Consider the following 25,654-nt stretch of genomic DNA (forward strand, 5'->3'; position numbering starts at 1 on the left):
TCTAATCAATACAGTGACACTTGGGAATATATGTAAGTATCGTAATAATGCATTAGTCAGGAGTGATGTTGTAACACACTGAGATCATACACATAAATCTAAGACACCATGTCTAGACACCCCAGGGAAGATGGCATGCCATGGGTTAGAGCAAGCATTAAGGAAGTGCAATATTTCAAATATGATGGGAAAATAATGCAATTTGCAGACTTTAATAAAACCATTGGGGAATTAATTTCACTAAGGGTACACTCTCTCCCAAAACATCCACGTTCCTAGGTTTGCTTCATGGATAATCAGAACAAGAGACACTTTACCTGCTATCTCAGGCATAAACACAGTGCAATATCTATGAATTGTGCTGTATCTTTAATGTGCTGAATATGAAAATAATCCCTTTATAGGTAGTGTTTTAGCAGTGCAAAACTACATTATGCAAACAATGCACAGATAGCATAAACCTTGGATATTCAGAATTTGAAGAGCTTATAAATTAATCTCATAAGTGTTGATTTGAGCATGTTCAGGGAGTGCGCTCAGCTGTAAAACTTGACCAAACTAACCTTCCCAGTTTTAATTATTAGCTTTTTGATGATCAAATATTAAATGAAGATATGGGATTTATGACTCATCTGCATGTATAGGTTTTCTTTCTTAGAAAATATATATCTTTAAAAAAATATTTGCAGCCTTTAGTTATTTTGTTGTTTCTCTATAGGTCTTGTCATATAATTTTAATCAGCCAACCTCTTTTTAAATATTTGCCAGTTGATAACTACTCACAAGCAAGTAATTTGCAGTACCATGCCAGGAATGTTGTGATAAAAATGTCAATTTAAACTTGGCCAAGGATGACAATCATAACTATTTCCAAGTGGGAAACTTGAATGGAATACATAACACAATAGTACTTTTTGCTTTCTGCTCCTGAAATATGTGCTGGAACTCAAGAGGTTCCTATAGCAATAACCCTCACAGTCAAAACTCCACTTAAAATTTGGCTGCATTGGTAGCTCCATCAGCCTCATCATCTCCTGTCATGTGAAAGGCTGATCGTAGAAAATCTTTAATACATCTGAAGATTTTCAATTAAAATGCAATCAAGTCAAATGCTAGCTGTAATCAGTCCTATTAATTCTGCAGCTATAGAAATTAGTAAATGAGGGAGCTCAGGTTTTGCAAATAGTGACAAAGATGTCTGTCCTATCTGAACTCTGTTTCAGAAAATAAGTGGTGCATGCATTAGCATGGAGTAAAACCAAACATTTCAGTATTTTTTCCTCCTCTCATCACCGTGTCCCTCTCTGCTCTGTAAAGACGCTGATCCATAATCCTGTGCTTGGTCAATAATATGAAGTGAAGATATTTTGAAACCAAAACCTGAAGCATGGTAGTTTTAAGTGTAAGTGGTATTTTAAAATGCACGGGAGATTGCTGGGCGAGGTAGCAGAGCTGCAAAGCCTCTCAGCAGATAGACCTGGAGATAGCCCACCTCCTTCAGAGGGTGGTAAAACACCACTTACGCTTAAGCTCTTCACAATTCAAAGTTAGGTTTCATATTCTAGGGCCTTTCAGGAAATCAGAACGGGCCTCAGGGCTTGTTCAGGGGTAGAAATTTCTCTGCAAAATAATAATAAGGAACGGCTTTCATGAATCTCCATGGAGATTTCTTTCCTGTGAGCATCTTCCAAGGCCTTTGCCACAGTCAGGGCAGAATGTCTGTTATTAGACCGATCCTCCTATTGTCCTCTGCCTTTTCCCATCCAGCTGATGCTACCCAACTATTATTATTATTCTTTATTATATATTCATTTGCACAGTTCTCATTATAACTGTGGAGTGTCAGTAGCACATTAATGATCATTCTTTAACCTTATTTTTGCCCTCAAGAAATGTTCTCTAGTTTCTTCCTCTTTCCTTTACCTTCCCTCGCTCTGGCACTTGATCTTTGTTGACTCTCTGCTGTGTTTCTGTTGGTACTTCATCCATGGTGATTACTGTCATCCTTCATAACACCATGTTCTGAAGTCCACTTGCTTTAATCACTATCACTTAAGAACGCGCTAATATTTTAATTTGGAGATGGTTTAGCTGATACCAGTTCGTTAGAAGGAAATTCTTCACAGTGAGGTTCAATACATGTAATCCTCGCTATTTTCTAGAATAGGAACCAAATCCTAGATTCTTCTTTCTTACGGGAGCTACTGTAGTCCAATTTTAACATTATCTGCCTATTAGATTGATCTTCGTAATATATGGGTTGACTATATTCTTGTTTATATGGTCCTGGCTGCATCCCACCATGCTGCTCTTCGATGCTACACTTGTCATGGAGATCTGCAGCAGAGGAAGTTTGCATAAGGCTTACCTTGTCTTCTAGTTAGGTACCCACATGCGCTTTGGATCAGAAGCCTCTGTGGATCCAGTTCTCCTGCTCTTGAGGGTGTTGCCCTCCAGACAAGGCTATCAGATTGGGCTCAGCTGGGGACAGTCCATGATGGTTGGTGGGAGGCTCTCAGTGCTTCCCTGCTACGTTGCCCATGCCCACGGAGCACGTGGCCTTCACCTGATGGTCAGGGACATCATTAAAGCTGGTCATGAAGAATGTCTTGTCATCCTGCAGGAATATCAAGCGCTGGACAGAGCACTCTAACCTTGCTTGACCTTTCACTGGGCTATTTGACTAAATAGATGAATGGGAGTTTTATTGGTGTTTCTCGACCTAGATCTTTTACGTGGCAGTTGTGTCTATCTAAATAGTCTAATGCCTTACATTCTGAAAATCAATATAGCTTTATTTTAAAAAAGCTAGAAATGTATTTTATTGTAGTTGTTGTTTTAGGCCTACTATCACATCCTATAAATAATACTGTGTGTGTGTTTGTTTTTTTTTTTAGCCTGGAAAACCATTTAATTTCTGAATTGCCTTAACTCGTTAGTCAAATACAGTTCTTAGGTAAGTGCAGCCATGCTTTTCATGCATTACACCTCTTTTGTCCTCCATGTATATATAAAACTGGGATAAATGAGTGCAGAATGGGGCCTTCTGTGCTTACACTGCACTTAAAATTTCACTTTATGTATTTTTTCAGACTGGGGTTTAACTGACAAATACAAGAAAGCAAAATCATAGCAGATTGTGTTATTCTCATTTTACCTCAGATAATGCAGATGTTATGGGACAGTGATGAGAATGTCTAACATTAAGCAGGCCTTAAACAGTGTTATATGAGTTACTATGATTAGGCTAAAAGTTAAAAATAGATTTTATGTTTCAGTCTCAGATATAGTCTTTTCCTGGTTTCTCTCTCTCACTCTTTTTAATACTGGGAATATGAACACTGCTATCTTTGATGTTCAGAATAGAAAATTTTAAGAGAAGGTAACAAAATAATAATATTCAAGATGGATCATTGCTCCATCTGTTGTCTGCTATGTTTGACACAACTAATGTTATACTGCATGTGCAACTGTAAAGGACCAGGAGACCAGTGCAGTGATGTTTCTTATGGCTGCCCTCTGAGACATTTGTAAAGGCACTTTTAAGTATAGCTTCTGCCACTGTTGACATTTCCTTGCTGTGTGTTCCAGACTTCCGTACCAGTCTTTTCTCAATTTTCACTCTGAACACATGCAAAAAATTAAGTAATCCAGTTTTCAAAATAAAATCCAATGAGACAGTATTTTAAAATACATTCCTTATTATCTCGCTCTATGTTAAAGTTTTAATATAAGTCTTTGGATTGCATGGTAATTAAATGTCCATTTAATCTGTTTGTGTATAGGACACGAAATCCTCTTTTGAGTGTCTTATAGCAAGCATTTTGATGCTTCAGGTGCTGAATAGTGTATCTGGAGTCTGACTCTCTCTGGAAGAACAGACTTGATTCATACACAAACTGAGATGTGATGGGGGGGGTTTAAGGTTCATTTTTTTCTATGCTAGCCTTACACAAATGCAACCAAGAAAGCAATTGTTACATTTCTCTGTTGAACTGGCATGCTTGTTTGTGTATAATTACTTGCAACTAGCTTTTTAATATTTACTGTTATTTGCCTTTCTTGGTTAGTGAGGACAAAATGTCAGATTGCTCAACTGCATATTATGTGGGAGGAAAATAGGAGTTACAAGAAGGTCAGTGTGACTTTTTAAGGAAACAACACAGAGAAGCTAAGCAACTTCAGTCACTAGTTAGAGAAATTCATGTATAATATTGTTTTCTGAAAATACAGCATCATCTCATAGCTTTTAATAGACTGTCTTCATGAAAAGTACATAAGCCTGTTTTGTATAGAAACTAAAGAGAAAATATGCATTTCTTCTTGTCGAGGGAATGCCCATAAGAATTTGTGATAGGTGTCTAAATGTGGAGGTAAGTAATAAGCAGGTATTGACTTCTATTGAGATCACTATCGAGATTTGTTGACCCAAAGAGGTTACAATTGACTGAAGAGTGGGGCAGTAAATCTTCTTATTGACCAAAAAGCAAAAGTCAATATATGTATTATTATAAACATTTTTCTTTTGGTAGAGATAATAAGGGTGGAGTGGTTTAAGACTTTGGATTTATATGGCCATGATAGTGTACAGCTTTTATTATTTAGTCAAAGGTTCTAGAATGCCTGTTTTGTGCACTGCTGGTTTGTTTGTTTTTGTTTGTTTACTTTGTTTTACATTTATTTATTTTTAATACAGCTTCGCCAATCATGTCAAAACAGTAAAGTCTGCATCAACTTTCACATCATAAACCCTTATTCTCATTGTTTTATAACTCAGCCATAAAGATTATTTTCAGATTGAAATTTGGCCTGCAAGCTCTTTGCCTAAGAATCACTTTTTTCCCTGGAAGGGTGAAAGGAATAAAGAAGATCTATTGAACTATTTATTGAATTTTAGAGGAGCAAAAAAGGATGTGTTGTGATTTTTATATAATTCAAAATTTAGAATATATTCTTTATTGAATATTATTTTCTACATAAAGCAACGATTTACTTGACTAGAAAGGAGGAGACTGCAAATATTCTTTCAGTGCTTTCAAACACTTGTGAATATTAATCCAAGCTTTATAGTGTAAACAAGTATTTTTATGATTCTTATTTTTTAGTCCATTCAATTATGGTCTGTTGAGTGCATTATATGTTGGGTTATTGCTTGGAAAAATAAAGAGGCAGAGCACAGAAGAAAACAGAAATCCATCCAGCTCAAAGTATTAAACCTATTAATTAAAATCATGTATAAAACATACTCAGGGTGACTGAAGAAATAAGTGTTGAATTACTAGTTTGTAACATTTATATCTGTTAAGATCTTGGCTGCTGGTAGAAACAGTCCTTCAGCACCTCCAAAAGTCTCTAACAAAAGCCATCTCTAGTTTTGCGCTGTGGAAACCATCTGCCTCCTGCCTTCTTTTACAAGACCCTCTTATATTTCTTTAGGATTCATGAGCTTCAGCTAAATTAGGGCACTTTGCTGAATCTCTTTAGCAGCCCAGGCTACAATAAACACATCAAGAATATTCTCTGCTCTTTACACTGGCTTGCTGTGAAATTTCAGAAGAAACCAGAGCCTGCATTCCTCACAGCCCTTGGTAGTGGGAGCAGTGCAGAAGCAGCCCTAGGGATGGCTCCTGGAGCAGAGTGGCACGGTTTGTGCCAAGAGCAGAGCTGCCTTCTGCACAGGCCAGAGAGGGACAATGACCTCGTCCAGAGCCTCAGCCCAAGTTCTGTTCTGCTCCCTGCTGAGAATTTCTTTTCCAAAGTAAGCATTTTCCTGGGAGCATATTGGGTTTTAAGGAAGAGCAGCATCTCATAATGTTTTGACACCTTCTTGCAGTTGTTTCTGTCTATTGACTATAAGAAGTTCAAATCGGTTTCCATTTTCACTCCATTACAAAGGCTGTTGATTAAAATCCTACGTAGCCACAAAGGGTCCACCAATGTATTCAAACCTACTGAAACGTCATCCATTTCTGTTCATAAGACAGTTTCCACCCTTCCTGTATGAATATGCACAAGTTAACGTCTGCCTGTTGGTACCGATATGATAATGGTGGCAGTTACTGATACAGATCATTAGATGGAAATAAAGGATCTCAACTATGTTAATGGTGGAAAACATTTGAATTCAGTAGGAACAGGTCTGATGATATCAAATGAACCTTTAATACATCAAGCTTTCGCATTGTCACATTCTGGGTTGTAACTTCTTGGGGAGAAGCAGATTTTTATTTTCATAAATTTTGTATTTTTGTATCAGAAAATCAGATGCTTTTTGGTCTATAAACAGTCTAAATGACTTTGTTATGTCTGCTGGTCTCCATGTAAAACATGTTTATAGCAAGTGAACTGTAAACCAGCTTTGTGAAGTAAATGGGAAAATCTATTTATGATGGCATACATCCTCCAAAACTAAAGCAGAGTAACTCCACTTCTTCTGAATGAGATATACCTTTTAAAATATTATAGAAAATAAGCACGATATTAACAGATAATAATAAAAATATCTGTTGAATGGCTAAACAGTAGGTCGAATGTCCCAAGGTTCTTTTCTAATATGAAAATAACATTTCTGTGGCTTTTCCCAGGAGTACAACATGACCTGCTTTGGGCATAATGAGCTGTTTTTTGTTTACAGCACAAGGTAGCATGGTATCGGAGTAGTGCAGCGCAGATCCAGAGCCTGGCTTTTAGAGCAAATGTGCAAAGATGGGTCTGTATGGGATTTATTAATTAGGTGTTCACAAAGTTAGCCAGATCGTGATTGTTTTGATCATAATTTGCTCTTTCTGAACTTTCACTGTTCAAAAAGAGCTTTCCTTAATCTAGAGGTGTGCTGCTCTCACTATTGTTTGCCAGAGTGTGATTAATAGTAAAATAATGTTGTCAGACAAACTTAAACTGGTAAAGTAACTTACTTTTTAAAAAAGAGATGAGAATAGTGGGTTGCGTGGGTGAAAAATCTTTCCAGCATCACAAGGTTTGTAAGCCCAAAGGACGTTTTTATTATAGTCAGTGGGGGATGTTAGAAAAATGAGACATTGAAGAGCCAAAATGTGATTCTAGCTGATTCTTGATCTTGCAGGGGGAGGCTGTGCTTTTTGATTTCTTCCACGAAAGCAGAGTGCACACCTGTGGTATTACATAAAACATTGCATAATTATAAGGCTAATGCCCCGAGCTTTCTCCCTCCAGTGCTGGCCCAGGCCACCTTTAACGAAGGACTGAGTTGTGGTGGCCTTTGCTCAGGTCTGCCTCCGTGACCTGCAGGTGTTCCCGTCCATACTTGTTGCCCTTGATGTATGGTTTCTGGCATTGCTCTTATTTTTGTTTTCTGGGGGAAAAATTAATGATGTTCCATTAAAACAAGTTCACCAGTCAGGCCAGGTTGTTGTCTTTTCTTCTCTTCCACACTTGCAGCCTTATTGTATTTAATAGCAAAATTCAGGGCTTTCCTCTCTCTGCTCCTTGTCACTCAGAGGTATTTAAAAAAGGATTTTAATTGTCTATTTTTTGTGTTTAATCCTTGATCCCTTCTGCCCCCTGCCCAAGCTCACTTATTCACTAGAAATAGCAATCTCAGTCCACATTTTGCAGCTCTGGTTTATATTTGTCTTTTGCTTTTGGAGTATAAATGATTGTTCAATTCAGACATTCAAAATTAAAGTGAAGTTGCCAGTGGAAACGGGTGACTCATTATACAATGACTGAGGACAAATAAAAAGGTGCCTGCGTATAATAATCAGAAGATATTGACTTTTGTTGAGGTCAGAATCACAATTTATTAACCCAAGAGGTAAATATTGACTGAAACTTTGGGCAGCTTTTTTTTCCTTCTTCTTTTCCTTGTAGCCCAGAGAAGACAGTAGAGGATTGACTAAATAACTCCATCTGCCTGCACAGTTAGATGGAGACTTCTGCATTTTGCTTGCAGTTTTGTGCTCGTCATTTGTTCTGGCTCTTCCAAGGGCAAAGAGATTTATAGTGTGTTTTAGAGGAATATTTAAAATCGTGCTAATTTCTGTTGTTTTGTCATTGATTCTGCTCCTGACAAGTCACAGCCCTTCTCCTGAAGGAGGTTTGGCTTCTGAAGGCTTCTTCAGGTGCTCCAGCGCCAGCCTGGGTGGCTGTCTTCATCTTCTTCTTCCCCAGCCACTTCCTGACCGTTCTGAGCCCATTCTCTGCTGGAAGCATGCCTGTGTGGCAGCAGTCCTGAGCCAAGGCCACTCCTTTTACCACTGACACCTTCTCGCTCTGCCAGCTGCACAGCTACTGCTTCGTATGGCTAAAATGAGCACCCAAAACTGCTGCCCTTGTTGGAAAGCAAGGCTTTGACAGGCTTCCCCCATCTTTGACTTCTCCATCCTGCTGAGGGACTGTAATGTAGTCTCCATCCTCCTTTCTCTTTCCTCAATCTTGAATTTTGCTTTTTTTTTTTTTTTTTTTCTTCTCTCAATGTCCTTGTTGCCCACTTTCCTGTTTCTTTGTTCCTGCATCCTCCTCAGAGGAAGGCCATTTGTTGCTCAGAGCTTGATTTCTATGAGGCAATGCAAAGGCAGGATGGAGTTTCCATGCATTTTTAAACATTACAAAATAAATCCAGTGAGTTTTTAGCAGGTGAGAGCTGCTTAGTGAGAATTGGAAACGTGCTTTGAAAGCAGTTTCTGAACCTACTGAAAAATCCATCTGTGAATAAGGAACTGCAAAGTATTAGTATCAAATTGTTATATGTGAGAGCAAGGTCTTAATTCAGACTTTACCTGTGGATTTCTAAGAAAGCTTCCAGTGGAGGTGTGGGCACCTGTATAACAAACTTAAGTCTAAAAATAAAATTTTCCATGTAATCACTGCAGAGCCTTTAGAATGAACCCACAGATCTCTGAGCACCCAAGAATTGCAGGCTGGAAACCGCTGCCACCAGCTGGTTTAATGCTCTGTGAGCTCTGGGAGGATCTTTCCTGCTGAAGCTCATGTTATGGCTTCTTTGAGCTGAGCAACCTGGCCCAAATGGTGACATTGACTGATTTAAGCATTTTAATCACTGTGTAGAGTTAGAGGCCTAACTGTAGATGTTGCTTCTTGGAGACTCCAAGTCTGTACAGAATACTTCCCAGTGACTGACTTGTGTCTGGTGTAATGGAGCCTGCTTGACCTGATCCAGAGACACCCATTACCTTCACAGATGAGGCTCATAAAACACTTCTGGACTCAGACCAAAGTAAAAGGGCCAAGGGAAATGGGTTTAAAAGCCTTAGCACATCTCCCAGTGGACTCAGCAGTCCACATTGCAAAATTTATATGCATAACTTTAAATAGTTGGCAACTTTAGGAAGCAGAGCAAAGAGCAAAGTAGAGCTACTTTAGCTGATTATTTACGAGGACCTTTTGTCTCAGATGCTTCTGTAAAGAAAAATCTCGGCCATTCAGTAGTTCAAATCATTACATGCTAAAGCTAAAATAAGCTGTTCCTTGCTCTAAACGAGGATCACACATTCACTGCCTATTTAGCAAGCACACTTTCTGTGTTTTTAAATTTAAATGATTTGTCTCCCTTTATTTCCCAATGCTCTGATGAAGACTCTCTCACTCCCCAGACTCTGTTACTGCTCAGTTGCCCTCTAAGTATTTTGTATGAAAGGTCATGGTCTCACAATACTGACTCCTCACAGAGTTCAACTGGCTCTCTTTTGTAGGATAAAGCCATTCCCCATCTCCACAGCAAGGGAGATCCCCTGGCAGCAAAACAAATGTGGTTAGTTATGTGTGGCATGAACCTCAGCTGCACTGGGAGCTGAGCTCCAGATAACATGTAATGGCAGTGTATATAGAATTACGAGGCTAACCCATTTAACTATGAAATGTTTTATTTTGCCTAGGGAAAGTCTATGTGGGTCTATCACCTAGTTTTCAGCAAGGTCCAGCACTTCCCCCTCCCCTGTTGCTTGGTAGGATGAATGCCATATAAAGAGGTCAAAAAGACTACTAGTGTCATGCCATAAATCAGTGGCTCAGCTTAGATGAGAGCCCAAAAGGCTCTTGCTCATCTGGTGTAAAGTGACTTGTTCTGCTGCAGTCAACAGAGATCTGACAGCAGTGGATTTGCCCCAAGAGCTTCTGAATTCCCACTTTAGATTTATCTCTCTGGTATTTCAGATGCCACTTTCTCTGCTGTCAATGGGGGGAGATTTTATTAATATCCCTCTAATAAATGTTTTTCAGCTGCAGCTTCATAGGGTATCCATGCTGCTCCCCTGCCCGCAGATAATATATTACATATATGTGATTATAAAAATATCAGTAGCCAATTTAGTTTAATTTAAATTTAGATTTTGCCCTAAACAAATACTGATGTGCCCTGTGTATTTTTACTGCCAGAGCATGATTTACTAACTCCATTTTGGGGGTTAAAGAGAGCATGACCTTGCTCCGTATTAATATTTAAAGATTACCTTGCACATGAAATCAGATGCTGACACAAGTCTCACAGGACTAAGAGGTTTTTAATCTTTTGCAGAAGCAGTGCCATGTTGAAATATGTATTACTACATTCAGAGCAGAGCATGTAACAAATGTCCCACTAGCAGGCATCAGAGACTGCAAATTTCATTCAGTGCAATCTGCTCCACAAATATCAACTTTTTTTCTAGAAGGGAAATTGCAATGCCACAAAGGCCGATGCTTGACATCACAGCAAAGGCCAGCAGCATAATCTCAGACATTGCAGTAAAAAGGGTTTGCCATCCTGTCCTAAATGCAGGAGCCATTTAGTGCCCTTTTCAAAGCAATACATAGATTTTACTCTTCCAAAAAGGTGAAAGTTTACTTACATTTTTGTATAAATGCAATTTAGGGCAGTTTAGGAACCATGTGATTTTTGATTTTTACAAGTGCATAAGCCTAAAATATGAAAAACAAACAAACAAAAAACTCCTGATTATCTTTTAATACAGTTCGTTAAAAAGAAAGCTAGCCCTCTTTTAATAGAAATCACAAACAGTTATTATTTAACATAAACGACTGATTTCAAGATATTTTTAGACATTGCTGCCTTCTTAAAAATTAAAACACTTAAGCCTACCTAAATGGTTCTGTGATTCTTAATCTATCAATATTTTAATTCATTTCTGTCCACTATACCTAAGCCTCAGACAAAAATATGAAGTGGCAAGCTGTAGAAGAGATTAATTTCTCATTGCGTTTTGGGAACACTCAGTTTGTATGAAAATGACATAGATGAGGTCTGATTACAATAGTACCTGTATTTTGACAGTGTTATGGAGGTACTATGGGATTCGAGAAGGACAAGAGAATGGCTTTTCCATTCTCCTTCAAGGTGGGGGACAGAGAGTACAGTTTGATGTTGAGAATGTTCCCGCTCCTGCTCGTGTCCTGTTTCTGCTAGGGAACTGCAGCAAATGCCCAGCTGAATGATGCCTCTAGGAGCTTGCTATAGTGCTAACAGAAAGCAGTGGTGTAGTTTGGAGGTGTGGCTAAAACCTTAGACTTATGTGCAAGTGTTTGAGTATAGAGGAATCCAGCCCTGAGGAGTTGGGAGCCTGTGAAGATGACCCTGCACATTCTTTTTAAAATCACTCTTATATTCGCTCAGAAGTTTATATGCAATTACAGTAGACATTCAAAGTAAAAAGAGCTAGACCTATTATTTTGGAGTTATGGAGGCTGTGCTGAAGGATTTGGTGCAAGGAGGTTAAGGCAGTCTCACCTTGGGCATGCAGAGCTGCTTGCCATGGAGCGCTTAGTGCTCCTGGCTCACTGCTCTTGTGGCATTGGCCAGGCTCTTAGAGGTATGGTCATCATAAGCTAGCCCTCGCTTGGCAATTTTCAAAGCAGGGAACATCATCTTTGTTTCCTTTACAACCTCTAAGGTTGTCATCTTCATTTTTCCTCAGCGTGGCCTCCCCTACTCCTTCTTTCTGCCCTCTGTTGCCTCCCTCAGCAGGATAATGAGGAGCAGATGCCACAGAAATGCACACACCTTCTAATTGAGTTAGAACTTGAAAGGGAATGGTAAAAATGGCACAGAAACTTTTGCTTTCAGTGCCTTCCAAATATTTGGTGTTAGTTCAACATAGTTGATCAGCTAACACATTTTCTTCTAAATCTGGTTATCTTATCAGATTATTATTTTTTTTTTTTTTGAGACAAAACTTTTTAAATGTTTGTTGGTCACCATAAACACAATTGGATCTATTTTATCCTAAATTAGTGTTTCTCTCGGCATGACTTACAACATCATACTGATAAGTCTCAAAACAGATTTTCAGTGAGTCATGAGTGCACCAGGATGGCACGATTCCCTTTACAGAAATAACAACTACAGACACATTAAAATATAGAAAGAATTTGAGAATCTGAAGTTCTTTGCAAAATCTGCAATACTTTTATTATCAACATTGCTGATAGTGCAAGTGGGACTGAATCAACTGATAAGTGTTCTGTCTGGTCCAATGAATTCACTTACTGTTTATGATCCCTTTAGTCACATTTTTACCTGTTTTGTCAGTCCCATTAAATCTCCCTAAATATTCTTGCTGGTTCAGTGCTCTCGACCAGGAAGCTTGTGAGTTCATGAGGATTTGTACAGGATCATGAATGATTCATGAAGTGAGCTTAGAAAACTAAGTTTAACATCTTATTCAATTTTGAGGAAAAAAGAGCATCTTCTCCCATACTTGTAGCAACTTGGCTAAGGAGGAAGTGTCTCAATGTCTCATTTTAAAACACTGAAATTTAGAGCATCTGTTGCCTTTCCAGCTAAACGTCATATCTTCTAAGAAGCAAGAGGAAGTGTTTTAATTTGCTGCCATAGTCAGGCTAAAAACAATGGAATTTTGTTTTTTGTTTTGCTATTGCATGTTACCACATACCTGGCAACATGGCATGGCTGAGGTTTCGGTGTACAGCTGACAGACAGTAGCTGGCTATGTTGACATTTCTCCCTCACATTTAATCACATGTAGTGTTTTTCTCTAAAAGCTACATGTGAAATCAATTGGTCTTGTTTTAAATTGTTTATGGTTGATTCTGCAGCAGCATTTCTGTGTATTTCTTAGGACAAGAGAGAGCCTATAAATGGGAGTGTTAGGGGCTGATGCCTTTACTTCCTTCTTTCCCTTGACCTCTCTGTGCTCTGTAATCCTGCCTGGCAGACAGAAATATTGTATTCTTTACTACTTCATTTCTAATGTATACATATGGCATTCATATTCTGGGAACTTACCGTACTATTTTCCTGCTGTGCATATTCCGTACAGATGTTGTTTGAGTCTTGGTTTTCGCACCAGTGAAATGGGGATAATTGTGTTTCTTTGATGTGCTGATAAAAGTGCTTTGTGAGAGCTAAATATTTCTTTGTGGAACATGCAATAGTGTGTTTGGAAGATCTGTATAGCAAGAGGTAGAAGGAGGACAGAGGCATGGATCTGATGCGAAAAAATCAAGACAAAACAGAGAAGGAAGACCATGGCTATTCCCTTGCTGTTCTTTGTCTCCTAGCTCTGCAAGAGGACGAGGATTTTTGCTCTTCTTTTGCAGAATGAAAAGAAGAGATGCCTGCTGAGAGAATAAAACACAATAAACATGAGCATACTACGGTGAAATATATATTTTGCTTGTACAATAGAAATTTTGATCCAGAGCTATAGAAAGTTGAAACGCAACCCATAAATTAAAATCAATTCAAATACTTTTGTTACTAAACCTCTGGGTGTTTTTTGTTTTGTTTTGTTTTGTGCTGTTGTTGTTGTGCTTCATATTTTTTAAGCTGGAAAATTTTTGATCTCGTGGTTAAGAGCATTCTAAGGTGTCCCCTAGGACTCTGAGTTTAAACTGGTCTTGCATTAATTGCAGTTTCTCTGGCTGTTTGTTAGGCCATTGCCATGCTGTGTTAAGGTCTTGATGCTTTTATCTAGCCCTCCCCTATTCTCTGTTTGTTCTTCTGTGAGGATGAGAGGAACCCTTACAGTATGCAAATATATAATGCTTTCTGTGCTTCTTTCTTTAGAGACATAAAAGGATTTTTTAAAAAGGCAAGTTGAATATAAGGCAATAAAGACGTAAATCTTCAGAAGCAGGCAAGCTACACTCCCTTTGCACTTCACAAATGAAGCATGGTTTTTGCAAAGAAAGAGTTTGTTAGGAGAACCACAGAAAGCAGAATTTCCATAATGATTTGCAAGAAAAAAATCTGTAACACATGGCACCGTATTTCCTTCAGAACTGCAATCCCCTTGGGACCAAATTCTTTACTACTTAATCACTGCAGTAATTAGAGATGATGTTGGCAAGTGTTCATTGAACGTTGTGTCATTTTACATCTTAAAACATTTTGGCATTACTTTCCATTTCCTTTATTCAGTGTATTCTGGCCCATCCACTGGATGATTAGGCACAGCTGGCCTTTTCTTTGGTACCAGGTCAGTTTTGCAATTAAGAACTGTGTTGGTCTGCACTGATAAAAACAGGGACTAAATTGTTCTATTTATGGCTTATGTGTTAATTTTCCACCAAACATTTTTTACAATGGCTTGGACACGAGCGACATGATGTGAAACAAATCTTCAAGCAGAACAGAGAATCCAGCCACAAAAAAATGGCCTTGTTCTGCAAAGAGACTCCAAATGTGGAAAACAGCAGTAGCAAATTGTGAATAAACATCGGTCTGAATGAGGCAGAGCTGCATAGATGCAGAATAACACTGTGGCACCAGACGTGTGTGAGAGGCCCCGGTGATGCTGCCCTGCGAGCAGCATCCGCATAATGCTTCTCCTTCCCACTGCCCAGCATGCACCTGACCGAACCGACATTGGGTGAAGAGAAAGAGAAAGAGAAAAGGATGGTTCATCGCCCAGATCTGTCATTTAAGAATCTGTTGGTGAGGTTGTGAGGTGGGTTGGTTTTGGTTTTAGTAATACAGTGGTGGTCTGGCTTCTCTGCATTTCAGCTTTGTGCCTGTAGCTGTGACTTCAGAAAAGTAGACAAGAGCCTTCTCACAGAAGATCATAACAGCTGAAAACTGGGTATGTGAGTACCATTCTCTTTCCTAAAATCCAAGTATCATTAACAGCTTTAAACAACTTACCAAGGCAGCGGGGCACAGTGTAAGATCCCTTCACTATTTGTTTGGGTTTAGTCTATCCTTTTACACTTTAGATCTTACATTAATGTTTTGAAAAACAGAGATGATGCGGGACACATCGCATTTTAAATAGCCTTTGATGAAGGGCTGGAGCATTCCAAAGGTTAGATGTGGAGGGTGCAGCCACAGCATGGCTGTTATGGATGCTTCTCCCTGACCCTGTGTGGCTGAGCATCCTTCCAGCCAGGTACACTATCGAACCCCTTGAGGTGGCCCTCACACCTTGTTTGGCTCTTGACCAGGGAATAGTTCGTAGTTTCCTCTGCCAGTCTCATTTTTTACAGGCTGAAACAGAGAAGCTGTAGAATTTAAAGTTCAACTTAAGTGACAATTTGTGGAACTAATGACCTTTTATAGGACAAGGTGGTGGATTGTATTGTCTTTTTAAATGCTTCCAGAGTAGAAAAACACATAGTAAAATTATATGACAAAAATTAAAAAGAAAACAAACTTAGTAACACAAGCAAACAGTAAGAGCCATTATGTTTTTAAATTATCTCTCCACAGCCTGCAAATCTTTGACTCATGCACACTGTGCATCTAGCAAAGGGAAAATTAATATTTTTTTACCACTCAATTATAATTGATGTACTATTATATCGTGTTAGAATGTACAAAAGCTGAAAAGTACACACAAGAAAAAAAATAATAAAAAGAGCAGTATGTAAAGTGCAATAGAACTTTACAAAATGCTATTTTCTACACCATCTTTCTCCCTCATACACATCTGTATGGAGAATAATTGAACTGTGCTATCATGGGCTTGAAAACCATGTGTGTATATATTTCTGTATCTGTCTATTTTTAGACACGTTAATGTGGCAGACCAGGACCCAAAGAGGTAGTTGTGGCATAGTGCATGTGCTCTACAAGGCACTAAAACTCTTAGAACTTCATGGCAGGCAGATGTGTTTGGGAGTTTCTATCCACATTTATATACATGACTGCTGACCATGCCATGTGTGGCAAAGCATTGGCAAAATTACACAAACTGACACTACAGGTGGCTAAGATGCAATGGTAGCACTGTGGCGATACTGACTGGCGCGTGTCAGTGCACAGATGCTACAAGAAAGGAAAAAAGGTGTGTTTTTTTTGTTGTTGTTAAGTTTTTATATATAATTTATTTTTTAAAACCTATATCTGGGAACTGTAAAACACAAATTCTTTTTTATATAGAAAAACTATGAAAGTTTGAGGACCTGAAATCTGAGACAGGCTGTAACAATAATTCTAAAATTAACCTGGCACTGTATGGTCTAGGAGCAGACAAGAAGTCTTAATGAAAATTGGTAGTGCGTAATAGCTCAAAACTGATTGAAGGAAATTACTGCTCCTTTTAATTCTGCTTACAAGCCTTTTCTGCAATCTCAATTATATTTCAGAGGTAAGTGATAGTGTCTATTCTTTCTGCAATTAATCCATATGTGTGGTTTGCATGTTGTTTGAGAAGTCCACTGAGATCCAGAATTAATGAGATAGTGGTATTTCCAGAATAAAGCTAGTTCTGTGAAACTTCTGAGAAAATTCGGGCATAAGGCTGATCTCTCTGCTGCTATGATACAGATACCTGTCCATGTATTGGTGGCCTGATATGCTAGGGACAGGTGCTGGAATTGTTTGAAACTGAAATTTAGATTGTATTTGGCAGTTAGTTTCCTTTCTCCAACACTAGTTCTTAAAATTCCAGAGCTGTGGGTAATCAGCAAATGTGCATAAAACAAAACAAAACAAACAACAACATTATTTATGATTTTCTTTTCTACCCTAAAACAAATTTGATTTTTATTTGTTCTTTCATTTTAGAGTCTGTCATACATATAAATCTTCCAAATGATCATGCTAGTTTTGTGCTGAAAGTTGTCTCTCTCAGACTTTGTTACATTTACAACATATGTTATAATGATACCAAAAAGAAGTATATTTTGAAGGATTTTATGTAGGCAATTTGGATTTTGGATATCTCAAGCCATCTTTCGATTGTAACTGGTCTAATTACTGTTTCCTAGATTATCAAACATCTAAACAAACCTAAGTGTAGTTGAACATTTTAAATGTTACTTCCTTTGCTCTTTTTCCAATGTAAATGCTCCTAAATAATCATGGGACAGTAGGAATTACGTGGTGCACCTTAATCAGAACACTGAACACGTTGTGAGGGGCTGCAGGGCCAGATTCCTTGGCTACTGTGGGTGGGAGCACAGCCAAACCAGAAGTTACCAAATATAGTGGCAAAGGTATAGTATAGTCAGGTTTCTTCATCCGTCTTTGTCTTGCATCTGGTTTCCATTGCTTTTAATGTTTTTAGATCCATTTATTGGGTTAAAAAACGCAAGGTTTTGCCTGTTCCCACTCCTTACCTTCTCCAAGGTGACAGGATCTCCTATTGCTTAAAAAATAAAAGCCTTTAAATGTGTAAGTGTACTTACAGCTTAGCTCTGACCTGCACCCCCTGCCACTGCATGAACTGTAAAGGAGGCAGGTTTTTTCTCCAATGCGATGTCCTAGGCACAGTCCCTGTCCTGTGTGATGCCAGCAGCAGCCAGGCTCCAGCCAAATTCAGCTGCTGGACAGCCCAGGGATAGAAGCAGACTTGCACCATCTTTGGTGCTCTGCCATGATGTGTGCTATTTTTCGTTTCGTTTTATTTTATTTTATTTTATTTTATTTTATTTTATTTTATTTTATTTTATTTTATTTTATTTTATTTTATTTTATTTTATTTTATTTTATTTTATTTTATTTTATTTTATTTTCAGTAATAATAAGAGCCTCTTTGTAATATTTGAAGGCGGAGGTAAAAAATCAGCTTGGTAGAAATACAGCATGGGGATTCATTTACTTCTGACCATGCCGAGCTTTCTGCTTTTAAGCTCAGAATGTAGTTTTTTTCTTCTAGCTATGGGAAAACTAAGCAAGCCAAAATGCATCCTTTCCTCATTGAAATATATGACCTATTTTCTCTCTTGAGGCTCACAGACACCCTTCTCCAGCTCCCCCCCCCCCAAAAAAAAAAAAAAAAAAAAAAAAGAATTTGTGTTCTGCAACAATAGGAAATATAATTATAAACTAGACTCTCCTCTTTTGGTCACTTTAAATCCACATGGTATTCTGTACACTATTCCTCGTGCTGTCAGACATACAGGAATTGTACCATGTTGCAAAAAACTATACTCTGTAAAAATGAGCTTTACTTTTTAAGTCATGTCACAGTAGATTGCCTGTGAGTGTGTTATAAAAATTGCCATACTTCCTGCGGGAAAAGAAAAGTGCTGGAGAAGTAAATTTCTTATCCTATTTTTTGAATTTCTATCTGTTGTTTCAGAAAAAAATTGAAATCTGCAAAACTTTAAATGGTTATCCATACAAGCAATAAATTCAGAAATATTTTCTGTATTTTAAATGTGTTTTATGTGAAGTTCTGAGTTACAGCAGTGACACAATTTCCTGATGTGGTTCATATACACACACATTAAGGTAAGCATAGCAGGCTGAGCTAAAATTACCAACTAAAATCGCAATGCTTTGGATTATTCAGTGTCTTTCCTGATAAAAGCTAAAATTATATATACTTCTAAGAGGTATATCCTGAAATGTGTGCCTTTAAGTCAGGAGGTCAAGTGCAGCACAGGTGAAAATCAGTAATAATTGTGCAGCGGCTTGCAGCTATATCGGAGTTATTAATTATACCTCCATATGTACTGTCACAAGAAGTGTCCCTCTTGTTGGGAGTCTCAGCAGAGAGGTCAAGGACTCCAGATGGAGGTAGGCTGAGTTACCTTCTCGGTCTTTCATGGACCTTACTAGGTCTGGCTCTGTTACCATAGTTTCCATTTTGTTCTCTAGATAAGAAATAGAAGCCTGTTATGATCAGTCGATTGACATAGGGTCCCTGCCTGCAGTGAGGTTTAAGGGAATGAGAAGTAACTATGCAGAGGCCTGTTGTGTGTAGGTAAAAATCAATTTTTGTTCTTTTTTTTTTTTTTTTTTTTTTTTTTGCTTGCTTGTTTTTAGCCATATCACTGTTCGCAGAAGCTTGGTGTTGTGCATTTAAGAAGTCACTGGGTAGGTAAAGGATATCTTCAGTGCTATTTTATGAGATGTGTTGTTTAATTATTGCATAATTCAGGAACTCAGCTGCTGTGTGTCATGTGTCCTTTACTGGGCTTGTTGAGCTCGACCTCTCTGGCTATGGCCTGTTTTACTGGCTGTCCTATGAACATTGTTCTCTTTTCTCTTTTCACTGTCCTTTCATGTGTTTCCTGTACTTGCAAGTCCACTCCAAAATTTCAGAGCAGTGCTTCTTTACTGAGGCACTATGAAGTTATAAAAGCACCGGATGCAGTTAACAGTAATAGTAATACCTCTTCTGCAGAAACAATAATTGCCTTCAAATATCCTCTCCCTCTCCTTCTCCCTTACTAAAATCACTGTTCCTTCCAGCACGAGACAGGCTGTGAGAATACAGACAAGCCTTTACTGTCTATAGCTCTCCCTATTTTACTGTCAGTAGCAATTTCAGATCACTTTATTCCCATGCCACTGTCATTCCCCCTTCTTTCGTCTCTCTGGGCAGTGGCCAGGACTTCTGAGTTAATGCAAGTGTTGTTGTGCAGAAGCAGTATTCTCTGTCACCATTCCTTTACCTTAATAAATAGATACTATCTGCTAGAGAAGAAAAGCAGAATGTGTTTCCTTTTAATTTATTTTGTAGCCACTGTTAAATGGTAGGGAACTCATTATGTTCCAGTCAGACAGGAAGTTTTATTTACAATTCCTTACCTCAACGCAGCCATGGCAAACTATATCAGCCTTTCAATTTGTGCATTATCATTACTTCCCTACTTTCATACCCTTTCCAGAATTACACTACCACTGACCTGATGAACCCATTTTCTTTTAAAATCACTCCTATTTTATGCTTAGAGATTGCTTGGGAAAACTCAACAGCAGCAGCTATAAGAGCAGGAAAGTTTGCCGTGTATAATCAAAAGGTCAGAGTCTATTTTCAGGTGCTTGTTTGGGGCCACCGCTGAAGAAAGCAGGGAGCCATCTGTGCATGCTTTTCCCAAAGCCGGGGAGAACAGGTACTGATTCACCTGATGCCTCCTGTTTCATCATGGATGCTGGAGAGGGCCTGAGCAGATTTTCATCCCGGGACACAGCCAATTCACATTCCACATGCCCAGAAGCAGCCATTCAATTTTTGTGCAGTGGCTTTGAAGGAGTGGGACTCTCATCCTTTCACAAACACTGACAGCTAGATTGATATATGGAGCTGAAGTGAATGGATGACAGTATGATAGGGATCAATGACTCTTTGAGGTTTACTTACTTTTTCTACAGAGATCAGATGTTTAGGTACGACCTGCCAACACAATGCTTCTTGCATTTCACCCTTCTGTTCAATTATTCCTATTAACTAAACTTGTATGGAGCAGTAGCCAACATCCTGCTGGGACCACAACCCTAGCCCTAAATTCTGTATTTGTGGACTGAATCTATTGCCCCAAGCCCTAGCATCATAGGATTACTTTCTTTATCTTGCAGCTCCTTTGCTTTCTCATCTCCCTACCTAGAAAACAAGCTTTAGCACTTTAAACGCTCTACCTCCAACTCTCCAGCTGAGCAAGGCAGCATAACAGGCCTGAAAGCTTTGTCTTCTCTTCTGTTTTCAGTAGCTTTTCTTTTCCAGCCTGAGCCCCTGCCTGGCTCCCTGCATCTCAGGACATTTTATGCTTCTGCTCCTTCCCATATTTTTGCCCATATTTCTGCTTCTTCATAGTCCTTCCCCCTGTAGCACAGGGCAGTGGTGTACCAAAGACCACTGTTACTACGTGTTCCGCTGCCTTGTGCACGAGCACGAAAAACAGTTACTGCTGCCACAACCATACAGGTCAGCTTAGAGCTCATCCTTATTACCTGGATTAACATGGTTGCACTAAAAGCTATCTCATTCTTGTCATTTTCTCCTAGAAGAATGACTAAGAGCTTGATTAGTTAATCTTAATTATCTACCCTAACTAAGCATGCTGTCAATAAGGAAATAGGCTGCTATTATACAGCAACTAATATGCTAAATTATTAGGGACCATACTGAAGAAATGTAGTCATTTATTGAGTATGCTCTGAATTGCTGCTGCTCAATTTGCCATGAGTTGTGAATTTGCTCTGAGTTATTTTTATCATCTGAGAATTGCCAGGCTTTATACCATGTTTTGCACAAGGACTCAGCTGCCCTTTTGCTTTTGTATTTTGTATTTGTGGTTCCCTTCCAAGGAAGCTGCCTGCTGTTCCCAGGTTTCTCTCTCCCTCCCTCTGAGTATCTCCTTTAGACATGAATAGTCCAAATGACTGATTTAAATTCTGTGTTTTGCAGGGAAACTTCCTGCTAGAACTTGAGTCTGGCCAAGCAATGTCTTATCACTGCCTGGAGAAAACCTTTATCCTTCAGGTTGATGACAGATGCTTAAAAGGAATCCTGCTTGGTCTGTCCGCGCTAGCCACTAGTGAGAAGGAAAGAATTGCTCTTTCCTGGTATTCCCAACTTGTACAGGCATAGTATTAGGACAGTTTTTCTCAGGATTCTTTCTTCTTTTGCATCATCCAATGGGGCAGATTGAGTTACCACTTGATTTTATTTTTTCCCCCCAGTGTGAAGGCTTCATTTTTTTTATGTTTTTTTTTTTTTTTTGTTTGTTCGTTTGTTTGTTTGGTTGGTTGTTGTTTTTTTTTTTTTTTGATCACTATAAATCCCAAGTAATGGTCCTTTTCTAACCATATTTGTGCTGTACCTCCTGGACAGAATGTTTCTGTGGGCTGTCAGCCCCTCCTTTGCTTGGGATGATGGCAAAGAAGTCAGCACAAGAAGCTGCCATTTGGTGCTACCTGGGAGACCTTATGTTACTTCTTCATTTTGCTGCCTTTCTCATGACAGGGCGAGCCCCTGGTGCAGTTAAAGATGCATTAAGTGATGGTGGAAATGCGCTTGTCCCCAAAAAGGCAACAGTTCAGTATTACTGTAGATGAAAGACAAATGCTCTATATATGTCCTTAAACCCAAATAATTTTCGTTGGAGTTGCTGCTGGTCATTCTTTGCTGACCGGGACCCCAGCACAATGCTAAAGGGAATGTTATGTTTAATCTGTTTCCCAACACTTCGTCTTTCCTTCACCCATGGCAACTGCCTGCACGTTTGTGAGTTTTTCATTTGAATGAAATTTCTCTCTAGCTGTCGGCAAAACATGGAAAAAATCAATAGCTATTAAGATATGTAATACTGCGGGATATGGGATCCAACTAGAAGAAGTGAAGGCCCTTTATTTATTCACATTCCCAAGTGCCAGCATTTGTTACCTGCATTCACTTACCGTGTCCTGCTCCTTCACCCGGGTTTTCAGTCAGATTTTTGTTGCCAAAAGCTGAGCAGAGGGAGTTTTGCCTATTGTACTCGGTTGCATTCTGTGCTAGTCCCCAATGAAAGTACCTCCGGGTACTTTCCCAGGGCTAGCACTTTTTTTGTTCAAGAACAAGTTAAGAAAAAAGAGTTACTGGTGGTTTTAAAACCCATTTTCTTTTTATCTAGTGTTCTGTTAAAGCTTTCCTCCTAAGCAGCTTACGATAATATAAACAACCTGCAGAAAAAAACTTGCTGTCAATCTGCTGCTATAAATTCCTGCAGGTCCAGGGGCTTCAGGAGCTGGGTACTGCACCTACAGGCCTTGGAGTCAGAGATAAGTATCAGATAATTCACTCCTCCAGAAAATACTGCCTTGTATTCAAAAACGGAGCGGGGGGAGAAGGGAAGCTGGGATGCAGCAGCCGGGAGGTGTGCTGAGAGCGCAGCAGGAGCTGGGGACCTGGCGTCCAGCTGGGGAGTGATGCTCACAGGGCTCCCAAAGCCGCAGCTGGGTAAGTGCTCACCTCTCCTCACGGCTGTGCGCTTTACTGAGCTCCATAGCTGCACATCTCCTTCCTCACTGCAAAACATACATTTCCTCATTTCAGCTTGTGAGGGCCCAGACCATCATCCCAGCCCCAGGGGCTGCTCTAGCAGGAGCAGCAGCTGTGCCAGCTGCCCCAGGTCGGTGAGGCATCCTCCTGGCATGCAGGTTTGGGTTTCTCCCTTTGGCCATGGCACTCTGCTGTTTGTGGGCTGACGGTGCTGGAGCATGGCTGTAAGGGTGTGCAGCAGTGCTGTGCTGCTCTGGCTTTTGGAGGTGCTTGGGAATACTGAGAAAAATCTAATTAGGAAAAGTGAAATACAGTAGGTTAAGCCAGCTGCATCAGTGTGTGAAATGCAGCCATTATAAAACAAAACAAAAAATGTTGTAGAGCAGCATCTCTGGAGCTCTGCAGACTTTAAATGATGCTGCCAGACTTCCCTGCCATCTGAGAGCCAACACATGGGTAAGAGCTGCTAATACCTTGGATTGTCACTAACTGGAGCTGTGCCACTCCTGGGGGCATGCAGGGCTCTGCCCGTGGGTGCTCCTTGCTCTGAGCATCTCCTGCTTGAAAACTGGGGACTGTGGGGGCAAAATGGGCCTGACCATGGCAGGTGGTGGAAGAGAGGAATGAGGGAGGAGGTGATAAGAAAGCATCAGTGCAGTAGAAAGATGAGGGAAGTGAAAGACAAGCTGGGCAATGAGGGGGCAAGCACGAAGGGTGGGTGTGGAGTGAGGCTGAGGGAGCAACCAGCTGACCATTGCAGGCAGAGAAACTGCTCCGAATAATCTGAGTACATGTTTATTTCTGAAGAGCTGGGTTTGGCCAAGCCCCCTGGAAATGCCTGCAAGAAAGCTGCTCTGCTTGGGTGGCAGAGGGCACCAGGCCACTGCTGTGCTCTTGGGATGGCTCAGCAAGTGCACGTGTGTCCATACAGTGACACTTCCTGCATTGTGAAAGACAAACCAAAACAAAACAGCAACAAAACAACAAAGATTTAAAATCTTATCCTTCTGAGATCACTGAGCAGGGGGCGTGGACCAGATGATCTTCAGGTGTTCCTTCCAACCTCAACTGTTCTGCGATCAACACGTAAAGCTTTAAAACAAGGTAATTGTGTTTGTTCATGATGCTACAATTTATGAAATGGTAGGATTAATTTTACTATTTCAGATATCCTAAAATGGGAAAAATGTAATTAAGATTTAATCTCCTGCTGAAAAGAGGCATCTTTAAAATCAATCAGGAATGACTGCAAAGCCCTTAAAATATGTTTAATGGTAATTGTTTGCTGTTCCCTCTGTCTAAAGTTTGGAGAAAGGGCATCTTGGATGCATGACAGTGAGTTCAGCACAAGCGAAGCTGCTTTCAAATATTCTGGAAAAGATATCCACAGTAATAGGATTAGCACAAAAAGAACACGTCTTTGTATCTAAAATTCAGTGGCTAATTTGTCTTGGTTCCACCCTTCCAAAAACTTTTGTAATAAATTACTTTCATCAGGAACACTTAATGATGTTTCACTGGTAAAATGCTCACAAGAAGTTCCCTGCTGGGAAAATTATCTGTAAAGGTTATCACAGTAAGGCTAGGATGTAAAATGTCAAAGGACAACTTCATCTTTCTCCCCTTCCTCGCCCTCCTACCCCAGCTACAGGCAGGAAATCTGGGGGAGCTTATGCAAGCCCATCAGAGGGGCAGGAGTCTGTTCACTTCCAACCTGTCCCCACACTCAGAGTGCCCTGGCATGCATTTTATTTAAGTTAATGGGTAATTACAATTAATGCACTTTGCTCTTCCCCATGAGTATGCACTGAAGTGGCATGAAATAAAATAATAAAATACCTACTGTACATAGTAATATCTGCACGGCAGGTACTTTTACCCAACACAATCTCTCTGTCAGTACAATGTTTCCTCTTGATATCAATTATAATCTTGATAATATCTGCGATATTATCTGTGATAGTATCTGCAACAAGATATTTCCTATGTGATATCTTCATAATCAGATATATTGGCTTTAGCTGATACAGGCAGTTTATGACTGCATTAAAGAATTTTGAAGAATTAAGTTTTTCTTACAAAAACTAAAAGCTGTAAAAGACATTGAGGTAGTGTTTGATGTGTGCCTGGTGTATGCATGTTCTTATTCATGGTGAATTTATATAACTGATTTCACTTCCAGTAACAAAAATGTAGAAATACCTTGGGAGTAAAAAGGCACCATTTATGTTCTTTAGGCTTTGATAATGCATTGACTTCCTCAGCGAAACTACAGAATGGGTCAACGAGCTTTTGTGTATTTTCCAGTAGCATGTATTGGAATATTTCTCTGGTTACTCCCATGCCCTCTCAGTTTCCAGGTGAACACCGTTACAGCTGCTCTCTTACGGACAGCTTACTGGTGTTTTATGCTGTGTCATACAGGTACAGATTTCTGACAGCTACAAAAACGTGTCTGAGGGTGGGAAAGAGAAAGCAGGTTGCAACACTGCCTCTTCTTGAGGTGGAATCCCAGAGAGTGCTGTTATGGTAATTTCTGATGTGGC

The 25,654-nt window shown here is 39.5% G+C and overlaps 1 protein-coding gene across 1 annotated transcript in view; it reads left to right on the plus strand.

The window, feature by feature from the left end:
- The window catches only part of LOC311440273 (uncharacterized protein), a 233,276-nt gene that overhangs the window by 189,740 nt on the left and 17,882 nt on the right, over window positions 1-25,654 (plus strand). Inside the window, exons 21-22 of the mRNA XM_084526954.1 lie at window positions 2,898-2,956; window positions 14,960-15,035. The gene's annotated coding sequence lies outside the window, so the exon portion shown is untranslated. The remainder of the gene's footprint in view (window positions 1-2,897; window positions 2,957-14,959; window positions 15,036-25,654) is intronic.

Source organism: Aythya ferina (assembly GCF_964211825.1).
Source record: "Aythya ferina genome assembly, chromosome: 8".
Lineage (NCBI taxonomy): Eukaryota > Metazoa > Chordata > Aves > Anseriformes > Anatidae > Aythya > Aythya ferina.